The sequence below is a fragment of the Apteryx mantelli genome, chromosome 2 (assembly GCF_036417845.1).
Source record: "Apteryx mantelli isolate bAptMan1 chromosome 2, bAptMan1.hap1, whole genome shotgun sequence".
Classification (NCBI taxonomy): Eukaryota; Metazoa; Chordata; class Aves; order Apterygiformes; family Apterygidae; genus Apteryx; species Apteryx mantelli.
In genome coordinates, this window is record NC_089979.1 from 63471368 (window position 1) to 63497118 (window position 25751).

Consider the following 25751-nt stretch of genomic DNA (forward strand, 5'->3'; position numbering starts at 1 on the left):
AAAAGCACTTAGAATTATTACAGGAGTATAGCTTAAAAAGTGAAAGTCAGAATGCATATTACTGTCAAGAGTAACTCAAGATTTTTAGGATGATCTTGGAACTTCAAGATTCAACACTTTCAAATGCTCTGAACTTGGCAATGTCGCAGCACAAAAATCACAAGATTGTCCGCCTAATTTCTCCTTCCCGTAGCTACCAGATATAAAGAAGTTCCACCCTTTTCTCATAAGCTCATCAGCTTTCCAGCTATGCTTTACCATGCATGCCAGATTACCTCCCAAGGTTCCTCTTTAAATATTTCTTTCAGAGCATCACCAATTCTGAATGGACAGATTTTGCAAAGACAAGAAGGCCAAAATTCTTACGCGATTTGCATTTATTGAAGGTAATTACAACTCTTCCTCTGGAAAAAGCTGCAGGGCAATGTTTATCATCATGATCAAGACCCACCCACAGGTTCAGATCCAATGAAAAGGCTGAAAGGTCATTGCCATTCTGGAAGAGTTAAATTCCAGTTATGGTTTCTTCAAAGATGAAGAATAATGGTTCAATCTCTGCTTAGTGTCTCTTATAGATACTGGTATGAAAATTACTTTCTCCTTAATTTGACTACCTAGCACACCAGAACATGCTACCACTCACCTCCCTCTGCATATCTAGACTGCCTGAAACGCTTTCATATATAATTCAGGATTATCATAAGATTTTCCAAATTGTCATTTTCATATCTTAAAAATGGAACAACCTAAAGATTAGGTTTACTTTCTAGTAAGGAACAGGACAGGAAACACTTTAAAAATTCAGATAAGGATAGTTGCCACTGATCAACAACAAGCATTACAGAAGTTAATGCTTCTGAAGATGAGATCTCAGTATCAGCAGTTCAATTGTTCAGTACCTAAACACCAACACTAGAAATACTGCTTTGGAAGAGACTGTTCATTTCTTTTTGGATGATCAGCATCACTTCATTATATTAGCAGAAAAGCAGATGGTAATACCCCTCAAGAGATCGGCTGTGCTCCTGTTGAGAAAAAATAGAAAGAGAAAGAACATTAAGAATTATATATGCCAAAAGCTAACTTCTAGTACTATATGATTACTGTTCTTCACTAGGCTTAGAAGAGAAAATTTCCATTGTCAAATGCTTTTAATGTCAACCATTATCACTTTTGGAAGTGATAATTAGTCAGCTAACGCTACATGAGGAACATAAACTGAACACATAGTATGTTATTTTCTAAAATAAGAATAATTATTCTCCCATTGCTGCAACATCCTAAAGTCAATAAAGGGGAATAGGTTCCAAAAGCTGAGATAAAACAGGGTAAGTGGAAGGCATTCATCAGTAGCAATCTTTTCATTTTGTTTTGTCTAGACTTCCGCAAGTGGTTGAATTTCTTTTGAGAAATTCAGTTCTACTCATGTTCTCCTATCAAACTCTGTCCTGAACAGGTTCAAGAGATGATTTAACATAAAGACACCTGCAGAATCTCTCATTACCAACTTCTCAGAATTTTATCAGCAAGAATTTAGTAATATACTTCCTATTTTGCCATAGCAAATAGCTTATATTTTATTAGATCCTATTATGTTTATTACACTTATTACACCTACAAAACCCACTAAAATCAGCTTAATTCTCCTTGCTCTAATACTGAGCAGGCTGCTGAACCTATTTCAGAGATAATAATTTGCTAGATTTATAGCCTATGCTAAATTGATCTAATTACAGTGTCTTGAGAATAAAGGCTAAAAGACCCACTCTGATTAAAACACCTATTCTAGCAAGTTATGTTTTTCTTTCCCAAAACAAATTCCTTTGGGCCTTAAGTTGTTTACTGCTTTGCTCTACCTGATAATTTTGGTGATGGGGGAAAGGGGGTGTTCCAGTACAAGTTACTTATGCTTATATTTAGCTTTAGAAATTACTTAAAAGTAATACTTTTTTTTTAGACTAATAATTTCTATTTTGTGGTATTCAGAATATTCCTAATAGGTGTAGAAAACATCATACATTTCACAGCAGTATCAGAAAGTATATGCAAATATATATATGTATGTATTTTTTAAAGTAGCTTTATTTACTCCTTCTTTAAGAAAGATCCCCAAATTACACATGAACTGTTAAAAATCAGTACATTATTTTTTTCAATTTGGGAAATGCAGTGGCCCTTTTTTTAGGTTTTAGAGTGACAGCTAAACTGAAATGATGACAACTGCCTACGATATGCTTGAGAGAAGCTGTTTGGCAGGGGAAGGATTGGGAGAGAGGAATGCTGCTAGACAGGATATCATTTTGAAGTGGATTATCTTCCCAGGCTTGCTGTGATGGCTCACTTGGCCAGGGATTAAACTCTGCAAGGTGATGAGTTCTCTGGGACTGATCCAGCAAAATAACCTAACATCAAATGTGTCTGTATCTTAAGTATGTCTATGCAACATGCCATAGTGTAATATTCCACACACCCTTAAACTAGCTCGATCACCAGAAGCTATGTGCATAGTAAATCATATTGTTCCACAGGACTTTAGTGTAGAAAAGCACCAGACTAGCTAATGACACCTGCCCTGATATTCAGAAATATGTTCTGCAGGACAAATTAGCCTGAACTGTCTGCCACGCTAACCACTAGATCAAGTATTTCTACACTATACCCCAGTTTCCATTACAAACAGGACAAGACAAAGTATCCGTCATAAGGTCAGCTAGTTGGGGAAAAAAAAACACCTCGAAACAGAGATTTTCAAGCATGCAAGCCAAAACTTTGCTTCATCTAGATCCTTAGATCATTATGCCATAACAGCATTCCCACTCACAGAAAGAGGGCTGGTTTTTTTAATTCAAAAAAAATCAAAATCTTTAATATCCATTGCTGATATTTCACCTGCCACTATGTAAGTGCATCCTACATAAATTAGAAGATATACATTCACTCACAAATGGGAAGACAGCAGATGAATTCATTGTATTTAAAGGTTTTGGACAGGGCCAGGCTATCAATTTATCATCTGTAATGACAGAACTGGAGCTTATGATTTGAAGAACTGGCAGAACATTAATGTTTCTCTCTTTCCTTCATCTTTTGTTAGAAGCAAACAAAGAAAATCTCTTAATTCTGCATTCTCACCCGTGTTTTCACTGAGGAATGGATTAAATGGATAGGACTAAATATACAGAAAATATATGTCAGAAAATAAATAACCTTGACCAAGGAGGATGAAGGAAAGGGGCTACACTGGTAACAGGAACCCTGGACAAGATCACTCAAAGTGTATCAGACAGACTTTGAGGGTCTTCAACCTTTGTTGACAACTGAAATGATTTTTTTTCCAGAAAGCATTAAACAGGAATCAAATCTCTTAGGTTTATACTTACCTTTCCCCAATTCTTCAATAATTAACATTCTAACTCTAAAAGATGGGACTTTTGAGACCAGGTAACAATTTCAGGCTCAAGTGGTGTATGAAGAGATAACATACTAAGTACTTCTACCAGAATCTGTTGGAGAATCCATACTACTAAGCCATAGTACCGGAGTCTAAAAACGGCAAAACCACTGAGCATTGCCATATTGACATGCTTATCAGTACTAAAGATAGGGTGACAGGCACTCCCTGTTACTAAATCATAAATACAAGTCTTTCAAAACTATCTTTCCATTCACCAAACCTGTTGTCCACAAGAAACAGCAAAGACAAGGAAAATGTTAATAATTGCAATAGTTTATATTATCCTCTTTTACTGAGGATTCAGTTTAAAGAACCACCTAGACATCAGTGAGATTTAAGTAATTCCTGCTATAGGGATGCATTTAAACTTTTTCTCAGTACTGCATCTGCTTCCCTAATGAAAAATGTCCTTTAATTGCACAAGCTTGTAAGACCTGACTGATTTTAGCACTGAAGCTGCTTGTCTATGCTTCCAGTATGTCTATGCTTCAGTCCAGAGATGCAATTTCAGTTAGCTTAGGCATACACCAACTTGCTATCTGTATCTATTTGAAGCGGCTTGGATTTCACAAAGCCAGCAAAATTTGTCAAGAGGCCTTACTCAAAATGGTGCCCATGGAGCACACTGCTCTGCAATACTAGCAGTGCCAAGCTAGCTTGCTTAAAGCCAGCCAAAGTATACCTGTATGAGCTCCAGTCACATCTTGGAACCTGAGCAGTGACGGGTTATTTATCCTCAAAATAACCCTCAGGAGTGTCTCTTCTGTGTCTTGTTACAGTAACTCCAGTACATCATAGCTTCAGCTTAGGAATATTTTGAAACCACATAAGTAACACTCAAATCTTGCTCCATATGAACTTCTATACCAGATATTAGAGAGGTATTTCTACCAAGTTCTTGAAAGAAGTGCTCTATTTCAAGTATAAGACCAACCTAGCAAGATTTTTCATTAATCTATGACAGGCACATCTCAAAGCAACCATTTTTGCTGTGTTAACATATGCAGCAACTTGCTTCTCGTCATATACTATGCAGGTTTCATGAACTCTGCTTACACTCAGCCAATATTAAAAAAAAGTCCACGTATTACAGAGAAAATGTTAACTCAAAGTAGTAGCAAGTAGAAGTAAACGAGGCTATTTCAATTATTTCATCCCTACTTCACAGGCTTTGTTAATGCATCTTAGCGTGAATACATGGAATTATAACTTTGCACCACAGTTTACTGTCAAGTATCTGTGGCTTCCTACCACAACTGTTGCAATAAGTTTTTTTTCCAGTAGCCAGACTCAGGGAGCTAAAGCTTTATTATATCTTACCAGCTTCATCTACTGCACAGTTGTTCAAGTAAGGACAAGAAGTTTTCAAGTTATCCACGAATACAGTTAAAACATTTGTATCTGCATTTAAAAGTCAGCTTATCCAACTGTGGAAAGCAGTAGAGGAGGGGAGCTATTTAACATTTTTGTGCTTAGTCAGTTAGAAATTTATAGCTTCTCAGCAGCCTTCAAATTCATATATAATTTCTCAGTCATTAAGGAAAACTTACAAATATCCTATTAAAATACACCCAATAACCAGAGGAAGTAATGACTGAAATTGAAAATGAGGGTTTGAGGATTGGTCAAGTGAAAAATGCAAGTTAACTACAGCTCTACATGGGGCAAAGTTGAGAAATTAAAGAGAGATCCCATAGAAGTTTATGAGCATGATTTTTAAAAGAGCTTGTACCAGCTTCACTTACTTCCCAACGTCAATGGTAACAGACCCTTAAAGGCAGCCAATGTAGGTTAATGTTTTCCAGAATCATATCCTATATGTTTATTTTTACAGACTAGAGATCAGAAGAAACTATAGTAATAAATAACAGCTTGAAGGTGAATTTGCCTCCAGTGAAAACAGTGATTTGAATACTTTGAACATACAGTACATAAGAAATTTGGTTTTATTCATATTCACTGAAACATACTATAGAAGGCCAAAGTTGATCTATACATTTTAGTAGTGTGGGTTTTTTTGTTGTTGTTGTTGTTTTTAAAGGAAAACACAGACAAGAAAGGCAGGCCTCTAGGGACATATCACACTCAAGTGTGTTAATAATGAATATAGTTACCAAGAACTGCTCCTAGTTAGAGCTCCAGTTTGCAACCACAAGGTTGGAAATGAGACAACATGCTCCACTAAGTAGAACTAAGGCACTAATGGAAACAATTTCACTTTGCTTGGGGGGAGGGGGGGGAAATCATAGGTTATAGTTCCAGTACTCGTGAATCACCAGTCAAACCCATCCTAATGAAAATGATGAGTTTTAGAACCTAATTGATTTCTGGGTCCTATACTGAAAGAGAGTAGGAGCAGAGTCCACCCACAGTGCTCTTAAAGTAATTCAGAACTGACAGGCAATAAAAGAAATATTGTTCCTCTTCTCATTTAAAGAGGAACGAGAATAGCTGTATGCAATTTTATATCTGAATTTGGTAAGTGAAAAATGACTCATTTTGTTAGACAAAGACAATTTAAAATGTTAAAAAAGCCTGCTGCTATAATTTGCATATTTTGAAATTGAAGTTAGTTCATCACAAAATGCTCAAATACAGTATTATATGATTATATGTGAAAGCCTGTATTAGGTTTAATAGATATAAAAATGGTTTATGTCATAATACTTTTCAGTTTGGGGTCATGTTAATGGACATAAAAGGTGCACAATAAAACATTTTTTTAACTGTTCACGTGTCGTTTGACATTTCAAACTATAAACGTAGAGGCAATTGGAAGACTAAAAGCATATTTCTCTGGGGGACAAAAGGCACAAGGATGCCTGCCTGACACACAGCAATGAAGCAAAAATAAACAGGCTGAAAGGGGGAACCTGTTTTGAATTGTATGCCAAACTGATGCCTCCTTCCCCACATTTACAGCTGTATGTGCTCATCAAAACTGCAAATCAGGTTATCACACATGCGACTCACCAAGTGTATAAGTGAACAACCTGCTCACCAAGTACATTAGCAAATAACTTTATAGCTATGTTGCATTGCTAGTTATGACCCCAAATCAGGGAGGCAAAGTAAATTTTACAGTTTGAGAGGCTGTCCCATAAATACACATGCTGGTGTCTCTTACGCGCACGCACACACGCAAATATCCTTTTAATTAATGTTAGTGCATCTGTAGAGCTGTCTTTCCTCCCTTTGCCCTTTTCCCCATCTGTGCTGTCTAATGTTCATCTCTCAGTAAGCATCTCTGCTATCAGCAGACCTCTCACAGATGTTGGACATCAAAGAAGAGTAAGTGGTGTAGAGACAAGGTTTGGTCACACACCCAAGCACAGAACAGTTCAGTGAGGTTTCCTGGATAGATGTCAATATTTATGTAGAGTAAAGCCTCAAAATAGGTTTAAAAATATCATATTGTGGCTTATGACACCATCAGAAACTCATAAAGGGATTACCACTTTGCTAGTTATATTCAAAATGTAAAAACTATGTTGAGAGTTGCTGATTTTAAACAAAAGTTTAATTTAAGAGGAACCCTAGAAAAAAATCTAGAAGTCAGAGTAGGAGGACAAGATGATTTAGGAATTAAGTCACTGGACTGGAATTCAGGGGACACAGTTTAACCAAGTTCATGATAAAACTCCTGTGTAATTTTAAAGACAAGCAATTGAATCTCACCATAAATGTCTCTTGTCTGCAATTTGTTCAGACTATGAACTCTTTGGGGAAAAAAAAAGAGCTTTTAATATGTATGAATGTTGTACCTAGCTCACAGGGCCTTGCAATGGCTCCTTATACCTGAAAACTGAATATTAAGGGAAGACCTCTGTGCTTCCCCCATCACTCATGCCCAAGAGGAGACCCCAGTGTACATCAGAAAAGGAAATTGATTATCCTTTTCCCAAAACCTCCTTTCCTTCAGATACCTACAAATAAACTCAACAGCAGCTAAAACGGGTGTGCTCAGAACCCAATGCTTGCTATACCGATCACTATCATCTCATTTTTTTTACCCTCTCCATTTTGCCTGTCTCAATTTCTGTCCTCAAGAATTAATTAGGCTTTATAAAGTAGATATTGTCTTTGTTCTGTGCTTTGACACCACCTACCACAAAGAGTTCTGATCCATGACTTGGGATTTTGGTGCTACAGCAGTACAAAAAAAGCACCCTCCTTACATACACTTCCATATCCTGCATTCTTCCTTAAGACACCAGAAGGAATTCCCCGGGGGGGGGGGGGGGGGGGAGTGAATTCACTATAGGTCTCATGGGTTTTCTTTCACTCAGTGGAGTGTTTCACAGAAAAAGACCTTATTAAAGGGCATTTTTCCTTCCAGTTTATAGGTCATTTTCCCTTCCCATTCCTGGCTGTCAAGCTGAAGTATTTTGGTGATTAGAAGATAAGGACTCCTCCCAGCCTGTGGCTCCACAGTTTCAGTGTGTGTGCTCAGAGTAGCAAACGTGTATAAACCATTTTTTTGTTGCAAGTTTCAGTTTGCACAAGAATAGTTTTTCATTCAATCAGTCACTAGGTATTTTAAGACCTACTTTGATTTGAGGGCTGACAGAATTGTTTATTAGACAAATATTAATAAATGTTAAGAGGAGGTGTACTGAGTTATACTTATGTATTTTGAATAAAGATGTTGCTTATGACATGATCAACATGGGGACCAAATCACACTAATAATTGTCAGCCACCTCATTATCTTGACTATTTTTCTTATTATACAGACAAGATTAAGAAATGTAAAAACTTACAATATTTTAGTAAAGGTCTTTGAAATTCAAAATATTTTCCCCCGGGTTTATGTAATAAAGAAAAAAATGATTAACCAATGAAGTGATAAAAATGCATAAATTATAATACATAGAATTAAAATTGTGATGAACCATATCAACTGTTAAAAAAATTTCCCTTCTTTTGGTAAACAGAAAAACTCCGCAAGTCAATGGAAGCTAAATGCTACTTTCTGCTTTCACCCTAAAGAGAAACTCTGCTGCATTCATTTTCTTTCATTTCTTAAAGTATTCTATTTTATCTTAACCTTACATAGTGATTGTCAGGCCCTGAGAGCACTCCCTGCCCTGGCAGTCTCTGCCCAATGCCCAGGGCTCCCCCCTGCCCAGTCCTGTCCCCCATTTCAGCCCAGCCAGGGGCTAGTGGCCTCCTTTTTTTTTTTTTTTTTTTTTTTTTTTTTTTTTTTTTTACTTGTTTAAAAAATAACAGCACAATAGGATCCTGTTTAAACCACTTGGCTTTTATAATTTTACATTTATAATAAAATTGGTGACAGTAAGCATATTACAGAATGTGATTTCATGTTATCACTTGCATCCACTTCAGGACATACAAAATGCGAGAGTCAGCACACTCATGTATAGAGCGAGAACAGGTTCTGTGTTTAACATACGCAGAGTAGCCAATGCATTCAGCGTTCTCTACAGAAAAGTTATCCCTTTGTAACATTTATAGAAAATACAGCAGACCAGAAAATAGTTACAGGATCAAGATGCAAATATTACATCCAAATTCAGGGCAAAAATGTTTGGTGGTTTAGGTCTGAGCTCTTTCAAACAGTTAGTTTCAAAGAGTTACACAGAGATCTGAACAGAGGTTTCCTACTGCTCACAGTGACTCTAGTTACCAGGCTTCCTTTTTCCCACTTTCACATCAGCAAGTTCCTATTTTGTTGAAAAAGTTTGAAAGCTTGGAATGAAAAGACAAAAGCATTGCAGAGTAAAACAGAGAAACCTTGAAAGCTTCTGCAGAAGTGCATAGCCATCTTTTATGCAGCCTTGCTCTGGGTATTTGTCAAGGACAGCTCTAGGCGCAGCTGAAGTCAGTAGCTGCCTAGGGCAGGACACTGCAGAAGGCAGCAAGAGAGCCATGATTAAGCTGCGTAGTCAGCCTGTGCCAGTTCCCTGACACGCCAGGCTTGCTATTACACTTGTCAGCAGAGAGAGAGAAGGCCTTTTGCTTGCCATTGGGGGGAAAAAAAAAAATTCCCTTTTTCTTTCTCATTCTTCACTTGACAGTAGGTTTATGTTTGTCAAAGGCAGAAGTGGAAAGACAAAATACGCGCTATTTACAGTCAAACATCCCAAAGCAATTTTGCTTACAAATTAGAAGATCGAGTTTTGGATATCCAAAATTCTGTAGAGTCCCATACAATTATCAGCACTTGTGAGTTAGAGAGAAGTTCAGCTATCTTACTTGATCATAAAAATGCCATCTCTATGTCCTTGTCAAATATACAGGCAATACATGCTTTTTGGAATATTGGCAAGATGCTTTCGAACCTCTAAGTTCTGTAGAACTTCTCTCTCAAATGGTATCTAATTTTGGATGAAACATATCTGCACTAAATTAAGTCCCATTAAGAATAAATTGTTTGCTGCTGACCCAGTTATCCAACTTTTCTATGTATTTACCTGCCCACATGTACTCTGCCAAATGCTATAATTACCTCGATGAATCATAAATAGTTTTCATTTTACTTGCAAGTACAGTAAAACAGTGGCTAAAACATGACTTGATTATATAAATGCTATCTTATTTCCGGGAATGACAACAGAGCTGGTAAAAATGTTAAATATAGCTCTAAATGAGCCACTTTCTTCAGTGGATAGAGAGAAAAAAAATGGGGAAAACACAGTGAAAGAAAATAAGATAACAAAAGACCTTAAAAAAATCACCATAGTTTTATATAAAAGCTAGAAGACAAGAAAAAAACACAATATGCTGAAATTAAAAATCTTCGTAGGCAGGATTTTAAAATGGGAAGACAGGAAACGTACCACATGATGTAATACTCAAAAGGCAAGAAACACACAACTTTGAGTCTTCTCCTCTCCCCTCCTAATATATACAAAGCCACTCATTTCCACCTAAGCTATACATATGAAACCACTAAAGAGCCCCAGTTATTTCTCAAAGTCCATTTTAACTAACACTCAGCAAATTACCTCCAGATTTTCTTTTCCTTGAAAGCAAATCCCTTTTCAGAAGGCTGCTTATTTCAAATGTCCTATGACTGGAGGACAAAGCTTTTCCCCCCGCCCTAGAGATTCATAACACCATGGAGAAAAGTCCAGCTCAGCTCTGCCCTCTGACCAGAAGGTGAGAAGGATATGAGACCATTTGCAAAGCTATTTTAAGAGAACTAGATGAGAGTAGAAAAGTTCTGCACAGTAGCACTCAACAGATACACTAGCTTTGCTTACTGTTTTTTTAAGCAAAGTTAGAAAATACTTCTAAGGGGTTTTTTTTAGAAATTGATGAGTGAACTTCCAACTACAATATCTACATCTCCATAGACAGACATTATTATTTAAGATGACATTTATTCAGAAAAACGTTTAAGCAAATACTTCAAGGGAGTTTTCTTGGGAGGTAAAAATACGCCTTCTGAAACATCTATTGATGATAACCTTTTCTGTCTGAACATTAGCAGGACACCAATCAACACCAAGGTTTTTGATTTAAATTCACATCTTCTAACCATAAACTTTAAAAAAATCAAGAAAAACACTTATTTGAATATGGTTTAGGTTCCAATTCATGGGACTGAACTGGGTTTTGTTTGTCTATTTTTAATGTCATCTTGATTAGAGGTTATGAGGAGGGCAGTTCTTTTATTAATCTTTGTACTTTTAGGGGAAGAAAGTACAATTTTTCTGGGACATATCCCAGCCTGTCCTTCATAAAGACACACTGGAACAAATGCAAAAAGTTTATAATCTCCTAGAAGTTTAAAAAAACAAAACTAAACTAAACTAAAACACACACACACACACACACACACACACAGCTTCAGCAGCAACCAACATGGCTTTGTCAACTACAAAGCTTGTTAAATCCACCTAAAAGCATTTATGGCAGGGTAAGAGACCTCAGAAACAGAGGGGAAGCTGTAGGTGTTACATAAGTCGACTTTAACACTTTTATGTGACATATTTAAATCAAGTTAGGAAAAGTCCAGCTGAAATTGCTCTTTGGTGGATGTAAAAGAAAAAAAATACTTACCGAGTATCAGTGGTTCAAAGTAAAAAAAAAAAAAAAAAAGATGCATTAGGCTACAGGCCCCCTCCAGGCTCTGGTGCCATGTGTTACTGTTAACAATAATGAGGACTATGGTATAGATATGTTTGAGAGATCAGAAGATATGAGGCTGAACAGACTGCAAATACACTGAGGGAAAGATAATTTCAAACAAATTAGAAAAATGGCCTAGAAAAGGGAAAACAAATCATTGAGGATATATATTCAAGGCTTCACCCAAAGGGAATTATCCAACTCACACAAATAGAGGACAGTAAAATTGACTACATACTAGTTTTGCCAAAAGAATCATAAACTGCACACAATCAAAAATATAGTGCTGTAAAAAGAAAATGCAAAACCCCATACAGAATGTATAAGCAGAAGTGTAACACACAATAACAGTACTGACTGAAGGAGAAGTAAGTCTTCCAACTGCAGTATTTTTTTCCAGTTTGGGGCTCCATAGTTCAGGAAGGGTAAGACCAACTTACAACAAACAATCCAGGGAATGATCTGATGAGAAAGGAGTACTGGGAAGGATGAGGAGAAGCGTGATAAAAGAGTCCTCAAATGCACAAACAGGGGTTACAAAGAGGAAAGAAATTACGTAGAAATAATGGGCTGGAATTGCAACAAGAAATATCCAAGTTATTAGGAAAACTTTCTAGTGATGAGGAAAGCGAAACACTAAAACACATTCCTCAAGGATGTTTCTTCCATCACTGAAGGTCTTTAACAATACAGTAAACAAGCACCTGTCAAAAATTTTTATTTGTTTATATACTGCATAATATCACATCCTTGTGAGACTAGTCACAATTTTGCTTTGTACATAAAGGAACGTGATTTTTTCCTGCAAGAGACAAAGGATGGGATTGCATCTTAGTTGTGTTTTATAACTGTCCTTTGAGGATCGCCATCTGCATCCTGGGAGCAACGCACCATCTCCACTTCTTTTGTTCATTATTGAACCAAGCTCTGATAATGCTTAAAAATATTCTACGTACAAGGGTCACAAACATGGAGTTTTGAAAAAACTCTAAATTATTCTTGCTTTGGAGAGCCGTTCATAATAACAGTGGAAATATTCTTTAATTTCATCTATTATAAGCATTGTTCATGTCTGACCAATAAGATGCACAAAGATATTCAGAACTTAGTAAAAGAAACAAATGAAGTAGATCACTGAAATCTTCTTCAAGACACTATAGAACTTTTAAAGTACAAACGGTTCCAAGATTGAATTCTCAAATATTCCACATCTAAAAGATAAGAAAGACATCAAAACTAAGCACTGCGAACAAATGCTTGCATCTAATAGGCCATTCAAGAAACTGTTCACTTTAATGTGAACAAAGCATTACTACTTTGTCATATATTTTTTAAAAGTCTATGTTGTCATTCCATCTCATTCTGCAGAAGTCTGTTTTTCAAAATGACAACAGCATTATGGCCAGAGCAAAATCTACCTTCCTCACTAACTTTTTGAAACATAGCTAAATGACAGCTATTATACTTAAATATACACATTTATTTTTAAACATGTTAGTTGCCATTACGGAAAGAAACGATTGCTAATAACATGGCAGTCACATCCATCTCTGCATTAGTAGGCGCAAGTCATTCATCCCTGCAGAACACCCCTTGGACACAATACTAATAACACTGTTTAACATTTCTAAGTGCTCAGACTATGAAATTACATGGATAGCATATGAAAAAGTAACGGTATTTTGTGGAATCCATTCTAACTAGAGGTACATTACATATTTCCTATATTCATTTTGACTGTGATATATCACCAGAACAGGACATCTCTGCAGTCAGTACAGATGAGGGCACATTCTGTTAATTTTCAATGTATTGGAGAAGCAGAGAAATTCAAGAAATTGTGGATTCATAAAAAACCTTCAACCTCTTTCAATGACACGCCTTTGGTTTATCCAATTCTGGGGTGGATAATTTAAGTTTCAAAATTAATAATTTTAAGCACCATTTTAAGTAGACTTTAGGAACCTAACAACTTTCTCCAACTGGTGCTGCATAGTTGAAATAGAAAAATGGGTGTAAACAACTTCATATTATCACTGTAGTTTGCTTCATACCAGGAAAATAATTTAGGCCTTTAACGTTGCAAAAACTTTTTAAAGCCTTTACCTATTAACAATGATCTGCATATAAACCAATAATGCACTTTTATATCCATATCTAGATTCTTCCAAGAGGGGACATAGTTTACTTTGAAAACAAATATTACAATGTCCGTATATTCTAAGATATTTCCACAAATACATAAAAACTTATCCCTTTCCTACCTTTACTTGAAGCGTCTCCTGAAAACTGGTATGTTTTACACTGGGAGTCCTCCATTCCTATTCTGCAATTACACATTCTTTAGTTGTAGTAAGGTCGCATTTTTGTAAGGAAAATAGTTCTGATTGTATGTGCTAGAAAAAACCAACACTTCTGAAACACAGAACAGACCTAAAACCCAACAGTTTTGTACTTTATGAATAAGAGGGGGAAAAACAGTGTCTGTGTTTGATTGGAAGTAATTATCCACACAAATGATAACAGAAAAGATCAGGTAAATGTTAGAAAATATATATAAGATTTCTATTCAACAGAACAATACATACAAAGATAAAAATAATTTGACACTTCAGTGCTCATTACATTTAAAATACAATGAATATTCTATTTTCCTTTCAAAGTCTGGAGTTCTCTAAGAGCCAAAAGCAATGAAACATTACGTCATCCTCTGATGTTAATTAATGGCTGCTATGTATTGACCTTAAGGAGCACAGACATTTTACAACATGCATTCTGTTAAAAACTATTGATAGTCTAAAAACTTTACAGGGACTAGCTCTTTCTTCTCCTTGCATTTCTCATGCCCTGAATTAATTAAAAATAGGAATAATTACTAATAATTTAATGAAAAAGGCAATAATCTTCATCCTTACTGAAGTTGTTTTGACCTGGCATAAAACTGTACTATATTTTCCAAGCTAATCTGTAGACTAAACACCAGAGAGTAAGATGACATAAAGGTTAAAACATGAAATCCAGCGTGAAGACAGTGAAGATGCAATCATTCACAGGAATGTAGAGTAGCTGTGGGAAGTGGAGATGAATTTACTGATTAGGCATTGCTATTAATGTAACAGCTTAAAGAAAGCAATGTTTTGCTGAAATGAGATAATATTTAATAGCTAATACATAAGCAAGCATTTGAACAGGCAGGAAGAATAATATCCTTCCTGGCACTCAGAAGTACACACTGAAATATTCCTGTTTGTATACAACCCCAGCAACAGCCTCCTCCATGAACCTAGACTGTTTTCTGTGTGTACATCCAGCCTCCTGTTTTGAGAAAATAAGTCTACATTGATATAAAGCTAAGAAGCTAATACTCAGTCTCATGTTCCATGTCTGATGCCTTTTTCTTTTTTAAGCTATCAGTATAAACTATCAGTGTAACCTAAGTACTAAAACTCACTAAAATGGATGCAAGATCCTCAATGGTCAGTAGCCACACAGCCCCAGTACTACCTGAAAAATTGGTTCTTCCACCACACACACTCATATTTGTGATGATGTACAACAGCTCAGGAAAAATTGGTGGGCTCTATGTTAGCAAAAAGAGAAGAACAGTCAGAACATCAGTACCTAACAGCTAATCACTGTTTTCTATCAATTAAAACCAGCGAATTTGAGGCACTTTTCCACCCCTCCAAATTTCAAGTCTCTAAAATCTCGAGGTTAATATTATGAGCAGTGCTGCAGAAGTACAACAAACCGGAAGTGGTACCAAGCACTCATTTTTGTGGAGATGGAGAAGCAGTTTTGTAGCTGCACTTGTAAAACTTTGCAGTGGTCTTACCAAGACCGCTGCCAGCTGTGATGCCATGCATGCCTGTGTGTGACCATCTCCCCCATCTTTCTGCCAGAGACACAGGTCTTGCAGCACAACTGATGTAGTGAAAGGAAAGTACCTCTTTCAATATAGAGTTTAGCAGCCCTGCTTACCAGCAGTATCAGCTCAGTCTGGGACTTTGCCCAGAAGCAGCTGAGGTACAGACATGCTCCGTTTTGCTGACTTTGCAGCAATAGCAGTAACTTCAAGCAGGAAGACAGTAACCATCCAAGGTGGAGGCACTAACATCTTAAACCGCTACAGCTATTTGCTAAGGGTATGAGAGCAAAATCCCAACTGGACTTCCAGGCTGTACCTATCCTAGTAAATTAAACCTGCCAGAAGCATGCCAGTCCTTGACCAGCAAGGATCAGCCTGCATTTATGCTAGTAAAATCTTTTAGCCTGTGATTCAAACTAGCTAATCACAAAATAGTTACTGGGAGTTGGCCCTGAAACATTTTAACTCTTTATTCATGCCCAGGCATTGTGTCCAAGTGTTGCACTCCAGTGCCTGGGAAGCTTCCTGAGCCCTACTTAAATTACTAGTATAGACGTAGCTTCAGAATCAGTTTTGGTATTGTCAAAGTACAGCTTAGCAATGCACGAGTTGGTGTTCAGTCTGTGCTAGGAAGGTGGGGAGAGCCATTTTCTTTTTCTCACACCATTAAGGTGTCATGGTGCAAGAGATTTCTGCTAGTTTTTATACAATAAATGCATCGTAACATGCCCTGATCACATCTCTTCAGTCCTTGCCCTTCTTAAGCTTGTAAGCCCAAACACTGGAGCTATAAAATAAAGTGAAAATTTCAACCTCCTAAAAGTAAACAAACTAAGATTTGCCATTTTAAGATTGAGACTTCAAAACGTCATATTCTTTACATATCCTTTTTTTTTCCTAGCTCAAGCTTATTTATACCTGTAAGAATATTTGGATCAAGTGGCATTATATCAAAGCAAACAAGTCAGATAAGCCAAAAACAGGTCAAACGACTAATACTATTTTCCCCCTCTATGGAGCTACAGCAAAATATAACCACCTAGTGTCACAGAACTCTTCTTGGAATCCAATCAAAGAAAGGCTGAAAACGCCATAAAAACAAGCTACTCAAAAGCAACAGATGAAGGAAACTCCCAGAGGGACACACTCATGAGTTTTCTAACTTGACTATAGCTCAAAACAATTTTTTTTTTCAAATTACATTTTCATCACCAGCTAGAGTGAATCTCTGAAGCCACTGCACTGTGCCTGTACTTTTTCCAGTGTCCAGCTTGTGAACAGCTTACTGAATATCACCTGTATTTATGCCAACATTGTGTTTAAATGACAGCCAAGTTTGACAGTCAGGCAACAGAGCCAGACTCTCTAATGCAATTTCTCCACATTGTAAAATAAAAGTATGACAATTCAGAATCCTGATAGGGAAGCACTAGTCCTAAAAAGATGACTAATCTTATCTTCAGATTATAAAAAACAAGGGGAGGTTTGGAGGATACGTATACCGCAGCAGGCATCCTTGAATTTACCCAGGTACAAGCAGAAGATCTGGCACAGCAGCATGGCAGCACATGCTGAATGTGATTTACTCTACTTCCAGACAAGTTTCATAAACTGTGCTGAGCTCCAGGCTGCTGAAGCTAGACTGCTGCAAGTCTCTAATTTGGCTAACAAAGCCTATCTCAGGTATATATACATTATCCTTTTTTAAAGCAGGATAAGCATTACTATATTCTATCATATCGATGCTTTTCTAGGGAACACACAGAGATCTTGATTCATGCACTTTTTCGTTGTAGCTGCTCCCTATCACAATGAATTGCACTGTTGCATTCACTATGATAATGTACTCCTGCATATGTTAAGATGTTTAACGAGACACAGACCAACTATAAAAACAAACAGGCTATTACAATATTTCTGCATTTTTTTTATGCATGTTTTGTGCACCTCAAGTACAGCAAAATATCTATATTGGATAGAAGGCAACTACTGTTGTATTTTTTTTCATGTAGGCTCTTTTTTCCTCCCTCCCAGGATGCAAGATGTCATCGGTACTCTTGTTTCTTTTTGCTCCCAAAAAGGTGTTCAGAAGTGTTGAGATACTAACACTCTTAACCCTGCCCCAGAGGCAGGGTCCCTCCTTTTATTTGGGACAAAAAAGCCTGGGAATATTTCAGTGTAACTAGTTTCATTTACATACATGTTCAACTTTCCAACATCCTCCATACTGAAGTGTTGTGAAGACAGTGAATACTTCTAAATCATCTTTCCTATTAACACCTCTACCACCACAAAGATACAATAGTTGAATTTCCAACTGTAAGAGAGAGGGTTAGCTTTAATATTTTAAAGCACAGAAGTACTTCCTTTTTAAAATTCTCCAGAGCGACACTGAGCCAAGTATTAAATTATTTTACTATTGCAAAGATACGCATCTTAGAAGAAACCTTGTAGCCAGTTAAGTCACTGACAAAATTCTTACCCTACCCATAGGCACAGGTTTTCACTTAAACTGCAATAAACTAAATAGGACTCTTCATTATGTAGCATAAATTAGACACCTCCAGAGTTTGAAACAGACAACACATAGGTTTGCTTTAAAGAGAGGTTTGGGGGTTTCTACCCAGAATCATATCAGTGATCCTGTTTACAGCAGAGTCCACACACAACTGCATTTGCACAGCTGAAAAGGTAATGAACCACAGCAAGGGAACAAGCCACTGGGAGATGATTTTACAGATGAAAACCTGCTCATTATGCAACATTGAGCTCAGGGTTCTGCATTTTCCTCATATTTGCCTTAGCAAAAAACTTGTTAAAATACATATACAAAAGCTTTTTTCAAGCTAAACTACAATGCTATTCCTTTTCCAGACATCAATATACCTTAACACTCACTAAACATTAAACGAGTTCCTATCAGTGTCAGTGAAAGGTCTTCTAGTAATGCTAATGAGCTCTGTATCAAAACCAATAAAGGTTCCTGTCATTATCACTTGCTATCACTTTATGTTTAACAAACTATTCATACATTTATCATACAAGTATAATCAGCTGCTAGACTTGCCTCTGATCAGAATCACCTTTAAAACGTGATAACAGATATGACCTGATTTATTTGCTTGATATTTTATTTCATTTCTTCATCTCTGTTCCTTTTTTTGGTTCATTTAATCACAGGCACATAATTAAAAATGCCCATAAAAAAGCTAAGGCTTTTGTACAGTACGTTTGCCATTGGCCCTGCTGAAAGAGTGTGTTGTTTCTATCCAGTCTTTCAGCAACAGATATCAGCAATTTCACTCATTGCTGCCTGTACTTGAATAACCACCTTGACAGTAGCTGAATTTCTGCTGGAAACTGAGTGGAATAATTAGAAATTCCTCTGCACAGCTTCAGTTTCCTCTCTAGGGAATTTTACATCTATGCCTTTAGTGCAGCTAGACAGAAAAGTAAGCATCCAGTGGAACAAGTTTTTGCAAAGGTACTGGCTACCAAAACCAAAATTAATGCTGCTGCAAATTCAGCTTAAATCACTGTCCCAGCAGTGGGGAGTTTTTTGTTTTGAATATCTTATCTGTAAAGAAGAGGACAATACGTACAGAATAGCAAACAATGTCAGATATCAGCTCTCTGCTGCTCAAGTAGGAATATTTTGATAACTCATTCCCTTTTCAACTTTAACTCCAACCCAATTCATTTGCCAGAATAACAGTTCGCCATCCATCATCTCATAAGAAAACTTATAGAGCTAGGCAGTAAAATCTAGGGGAGAAAACAATTGAAAAACAGAACAAATAGCACAAATCCAATCCATAAGTACAGTGTAACTGTAAAATGAGAAACAGTCAGACAGCTAGATGATGGTTAGTTTTAACTCTGCCAGGAAGGGAAACCCGCGCTTTCCATAAGATTAATGGAATTACTTGGTCCATATGATTGCAGTTTGATGATTTCTTCTCCTGCCTCCATTGACACCAAATTCCTATTCCTACTAAGATGAATGAAAAACTTACAGAACTTGTGGAGAACAAGTCCAGAGGCACATACCACGACCTAATCATTAAAGTACATAGTCCCAAGGTGCAGAAGTCACATCTTGTAAGTTTTGGAAAGGAAAAAAACCTGAACATCTTAGCATTGATACAATACAACATTATTCTCTATAGAAAGACAGAAAACATACCTTTCTGGTCTGGTCCATTTTGTTCCTCTCCATGAGTGGATAGTAGCACCCAAGCTGTGGTTTGGAGGAGTCTGTGCTAAAGGACAAAAGAGCTCATAACTAAGCTCTTATCTCCCAGGCAAGAAGATATATCCCAGCTGCTGAGTAAAGCATCACAGCACAGGGAGAAGGAGAAGCAATAAAGACCCCTTGCTTGCTGTTACAATTGTGTCCCTGAAATTTCAGGTGAATAAAGATGAGCCAGACACTTAATGCAGATTTAAAATAAAATTGCAATTTGTCATTATTGCACACATGAAATAACCAGTTAGTGACAGCCAATATCCCACATGTTGATAAGGTGCCCTTTTTCTCCTACAGTTAGAGAATATCAGGAGGCTTAGGCCATTTAGGTGCCACAGTAGAAAAAAATCACCACAAGATTTGTTCCGAGTCTGAGGAGCAGTGCTGCTTCTCCCAAAACTCCAATATATCAATGTCATACTCGCTGATAACCAAAAAGCAACATCTATCAACCTGCCACCAAATCTTTTACTTTCGAGGGTTGATCATGGCCTTCTGATTCTACCAGACTTAATATTACAGATGACATGTGCTTGCTACACCTCTTCAAAAATAATCATGCATGTTTGCGTATTCAATTCCCTACATCATCTACCTTTCATCTCACTCATCTCAGGATTAATCTTTCTCATTTCCTTGGTGATGCCCCTTTTGAATGAATAGGAACATAGAAACAGTTGTACTGGCTCAGACAAAACATCCCTCTAACCCAGCATCCTCTCTCCAACCCTGGCCAAACGGGGTACCTAAGAAAGAGTATACGAACAAGGCAAGGATATACAATATTTTCTGTACTCTTAAAGCCTCCAGCTATTACAGCACAGCAAGTTCTTGGGCCACAATTATTAAATATTTAATATTATATTAATATTTAATAAATATTATCTTTCACAAATCTGACAAGTCTCTTGATTCAGCTTTCACCATCCCCAACATCCTGTGGAAGTTCTCCAGCCCAGCTGCCCATTATGCGGACTCTATTTGCTTCGAACTTACCTTGTCGCCTTCATTTTATACCTGTTAGCTCCTGCAGTCCTTTCTCAACGTCCCTTCCCATTCACCTTCTTGGCAGGTCTATTAATCAGGCACAGCATAAGGCTAGACATAGCTAGAAGTAAACCAACACCTATTTTCTATTTTATTTTCATAAGACTCATTTATTTAGATCCGTTTGACCCACCTTGCCTACCACATGGATGGTCTCCTTCCACTGATAGCAGCTTCTGGTGCCAGCATGAACTTGCTCCATTCTATGTGGCTTCCATCCCATGATCCCACAGCAAATGTTTCCTCTGACTGCCCTACTGCCATCTCGGGCACCCACTGTAATCTGACTGGGGGAGAAAGGGGTAAGATGGGAGGGGGAAGTACTGCCAGTGTTCGCTGAGCACCTTTTCCTCAGGGCTGGTGAGGGTTCTAGAAACGAACCTGCAATTCAATTCAAACTTCTTATCAGCTAAATCTTTTGGTTTATTCTAGCTTTAATTACTGATGTTGTTGGTCCTAATTGAAACTCTTAGTGCAGCCTGCATTCATTTAACCACATTGTAGCAAACAATTCTGGAAATAAAGGTACCCACTATACACAAGTAAGGGGCCCTGAGACTGTAAGGGGATACACCCATTCAGGAACATGCTTGGCTATTGGCCATAACTAGCAGGGTTTGGGCAGCAGGGACTGCAGGGTGCCATGTGATCACAGCTGGGTCCAGCAAGCTCCTACACCGATGGGAATAGCCTATCATCCACCCTCAGAGAGCCCCTGCACCCGAACAGCCACTTCAGAGCACGCCACAGTCCTGGGGAGAGAGGACACGCAGAAGGGAGATTGCTGGGGACAGGGCTGGAGATGCACTCCTGGAAGGAGGTGCCCCACACTGGGACAGGGACCCCCTGAGGAACTGCAGGCACCCCACACCATGGTGAGGGAAAAACAAGAAGGGAGGGGAGCAGACAGAAACCGTTATGCACTGACCCCAACCTCCTGTGCAGCCCACTACCTCACCAAATAGATTGGGAGGGACCAAGTGTAACATGTGGCAAAAACAAGGGGATTTGAGACTAGGAAGGGGGAAGAGGGGTGTTTGACTGAGGTTGAGTCTGGGAAAGGGGAAAGAAAGGGGTTTCCTTAAGTATGTGTTTAATCGCTTATAGGCTTTCTTTTTCTCAATACCCGAATCAGTGATCAAAAGTTTGCGTTAATTGACAATAAATGAACCAAAATTTCCTGAATGGAGACTGTTCTGCACACAACAGGTAAGTATTGCCTGTATCAACATATCAGCTAAGTACAGCTTTACTGTTTTGATGAGCTTTAGAATCTGAGGCAAATTTTTGTTGCATTTAACACCCATTGTACATAACCACCATTATAACTAAGAGGGACTTATTTCTGTTCACATTTCACTTATACGAAAAAGAACCTTTAACACCAAATTCAGGATAGGTTTAAAGGATGAGCCACAGGGATTTTCCTGTCACAACGTGGTCAGGTTGCCAGAGCGAGCTCCAACCGCTCTTCTGCCATACAGTTCTCAGCCATTAGAGGGCTCTTGAGTTATGGCCTCTCTCACCTGAATATACAGGGAAAAGACAAGTCACCTCAGAAATCTGAAAATGGAGAGAAAGAGTAAGCTGCTGCTTTTAACATGATACTTTGCTGATGAGTACAGAAGTATTGCATATAAAACCTAAATAGAGAAAAGCAGCTCTCAATCTGATCTTACCATATTTTTGGTGATAGGGACAGCTCCACTCAATACTCAAGTCAATAATACCATAGTCTTAATTTTTTTCATTTTATATCACAAATTTATACATGAATCCTTATTTGTTTGAATATATTAGAATACCAACATGCAAATTTAATATCAGATGCCAACACTCAGAAGTTTACACATGATGAAATATATCATCACACCTCTCAAACTGCATTTTCACCAGCTTTTCTAGTCTTATATTTTTGTCATGTATTTGGGTCTAGAAATGAGATTGTAACTGTAATAAGAAAACATCAAAAACAGCTGAAACTTGAAAAAGTATAGGATTAACTACCATTAAGAAACAGGAGTGGGTTTTTGGTTTTGGGGTTTTTTTTGCTTTTATATATAATCTTGAGTTCACAAATCAAGTTGTATACTTTTACTAGCACACGGATCATTAAGGATTTAAAAGGCCTCTGTGGTGCAGTTGTACATTTGTTGTATAATCCATCTCACCCATTTCTTGCTGTCAGCACATAGGTACCTGCAACTGAAATAAATAGTTACTGAATGCCTTTGTGGACCTAGATATAAATTCCTAGTAGCAGGTAAACATCAACATGCAGGAAAACCCCAATTCTAGAGGAACTTTATCTATTTTTCATACTAAATATACCTTAACTATATGCCTAAGTGTTATGAAAATGGGTACTGTAGATTCATCTCCTGACCGCATTCGCTTAAGAACTCCACCTAATATGGGATTCATCTTACCTAAATTCTGCCTCCTGGAAGTTAAGGATCTTGCCAAGACATGTTTAATATCAAAAGTACAGTTGTGTGGTGAGTACTCAGGAATCATCTCTTTCCTTAAAGCCACTGGGAGCAGGATCAAGCACACTATAAAATTTGCAACCATTATTAGAGCTGCATTTAGATGAAAGCTGTATCACTCCCAAAAGATTCATTATTGTTCTTACTTTTATAACAATCTCCTTCCTCTTTGATGGTGATACCCAAGATATATTTACCAATAAAGAAACGCACTTTGACATATCACATAAGAACAACAAAAGCCCTCTCACATGTAAGAATCTCTGACCATGGATTAATTCTACACAAATATTTACTAAAAGTGAGTTAGAGTCACTACCATACAACTGTGATTTTGACCAGTTCCTTTTAAAATCCCAAATTTAAGTCCCTCCTCACCACCACCCAAAAAAAACTTTTAGAAAATACCCAGGAATATCTAGTCTAAGAAATCATTATATCAAAAAAAAAAAAAACCAAACAAACCACACACTTCAGAAAATCCAGAAATAAAAGCTAAGATAACAGGCCAGAGGAGATGAAGAAACTATAACTGGAACATAGACCTGTAAAAAACTGGAGTCTTTTCATCTTGGAAACGGAAATAATGATTCTATGATATCAGAGAATATGGCTGGGGAAGGGCAAGGTACTTTGATACTAGTTAAATTTAGTGCCAGATTCAAAAGGCATGAAGATAGTACTGCTACAACTGAAAAGACATTTCTTCTAAAATCTCAGTTTCATACCCCACAATACTGATGTTCAATATTACAGCAGATTTAATTTTAAATGTATTTTATCCCCATCATGCTTTATTATATCCTTATCATAGTGTCACTCTCCTTTTAATTAAAAGTGAGTCTTTTCATTATAATTTTTTAAGAATTAGTGATTAAAGAAAAAGTTTAAAGAAATGAATTCAGAAGATAAACATTTCTGTAAGTGTAAGCTGAATGTTTGAATAGACTACCTTGGCAGCTTCGAATATAAAAGTAACTGCCTATAACACATTTTTTAAGCTTACTATCCTAAAATCGAAGATCAAATGTTAAAAATAAACTTCAAAAATGTAAAAAATAGTCAAAAAAAGACATTGGTAAACCTGTAGCAGAACTTTTGCAAGTTAAAAACCTTTTTTCTACTTTTCCTCCCCCAAGTTACACTTTATAAATGATTTCTCACCTAAATACTCAAGGTTTTAAATGTTTATGCTAATAAATTCACACTATACTCCAAAAAAACACTAATCATCATAAAATGCATAGCGAACGTAAATCATGAATACATTTTATAACAAACCTTCACACATTTGTAATGGGATATACTTTTACTTTAGTGTCTTTTTTCTATCCAAAGACTTGTACAAAAATATATGCATATACACACAGTGCCCAAGTCTGAAACAACTACTCTGAGAATATTTTATACCAATTCCTCATTTACAACAATATATTCTGCATTTTCATTGTATACCATTGCCTACAGAGAAAATGGCATATGACAGTATGCATTGCATTAAGGTAATGCTTTGGGGTTCATCAGAAAAAAAATAGGGTAAGGGATAGGGTTATGAAAGAGAGAAAGAGAGAGCCTTGATTTCCAGCTGCAGTGGGGCTGGAAAACAACTGCCAAAGCCACATGTGCATTGCAAAGGGACCTGGCCTGGGAAAAGTTATTCATCAGGACAATGCCTGGGAGTATTTCTTTAGGGTTCAGCAGAAAAATTAAGGTAGAGAAGGGAAAGTTTAGGGCTCCAGCTGTAGCGGGGCTGGGAAGCAGCTACCAAGGCAAAGAGCAGGCTGCAGCGTGACCAGGCCTGGCAGCAACACTGCATCAGGGCCATGCTTTGAGAGTTCTGTATATTTTTAAGTTTTAGGATTTGCGTTACAGTGAATAGAAAGCCTAGATTTTCAGACTGAGCAGGGTTAGAAAGCATCTGTCAACTTCGGGGCACCCTGCCATGACTCCTGGGCTGTGAGAAACTTACTTGCTGAGGTGGGGGGAATAGGTCTTATCTGAATTTGATTAAGGTAAGGTTGTTCTCTTACCATGCTTCAGCTGCCTTTGCTCAGCCATACCTGCTGAATTCCCCAAATAGCCCAGTTCATCACTCCTCCCTTGGGTCTACTCCACCTCTTCCTCTGATGGCCTTTCATACACACCCATGTCCACCTGTCATCAGAAAAATCACTGGCCATTTGACTTCTATAGATCAATATTTTCTTAATATTCATCCATCTATTCTGTACTTTTAGCAGCTTAAGTCTCACTCATTTTCCATGGCTATTTTGCTCTGTAAATTTTGCCCTAGGGGAAAAAGAACAAAAAATAAAAAGGGGGTTAAGGAAGCCTTCTTTGTGCTTTGTGATTAAATTCTCTAATTTTACTTAAAGTGACATCAATCTGATATGCTAAGTGCAATAGTGAAGTTATACAGTAATTGGTAAAAACCACCCCAGGTCTCCTGAATCATAGCAAATGACAAGGTGTTTCCAGCAGTTCCTAAAGCAACTCTTATCTTTCCTAAAAGGTGACTTAACTTTTTATCATTATCACACCACT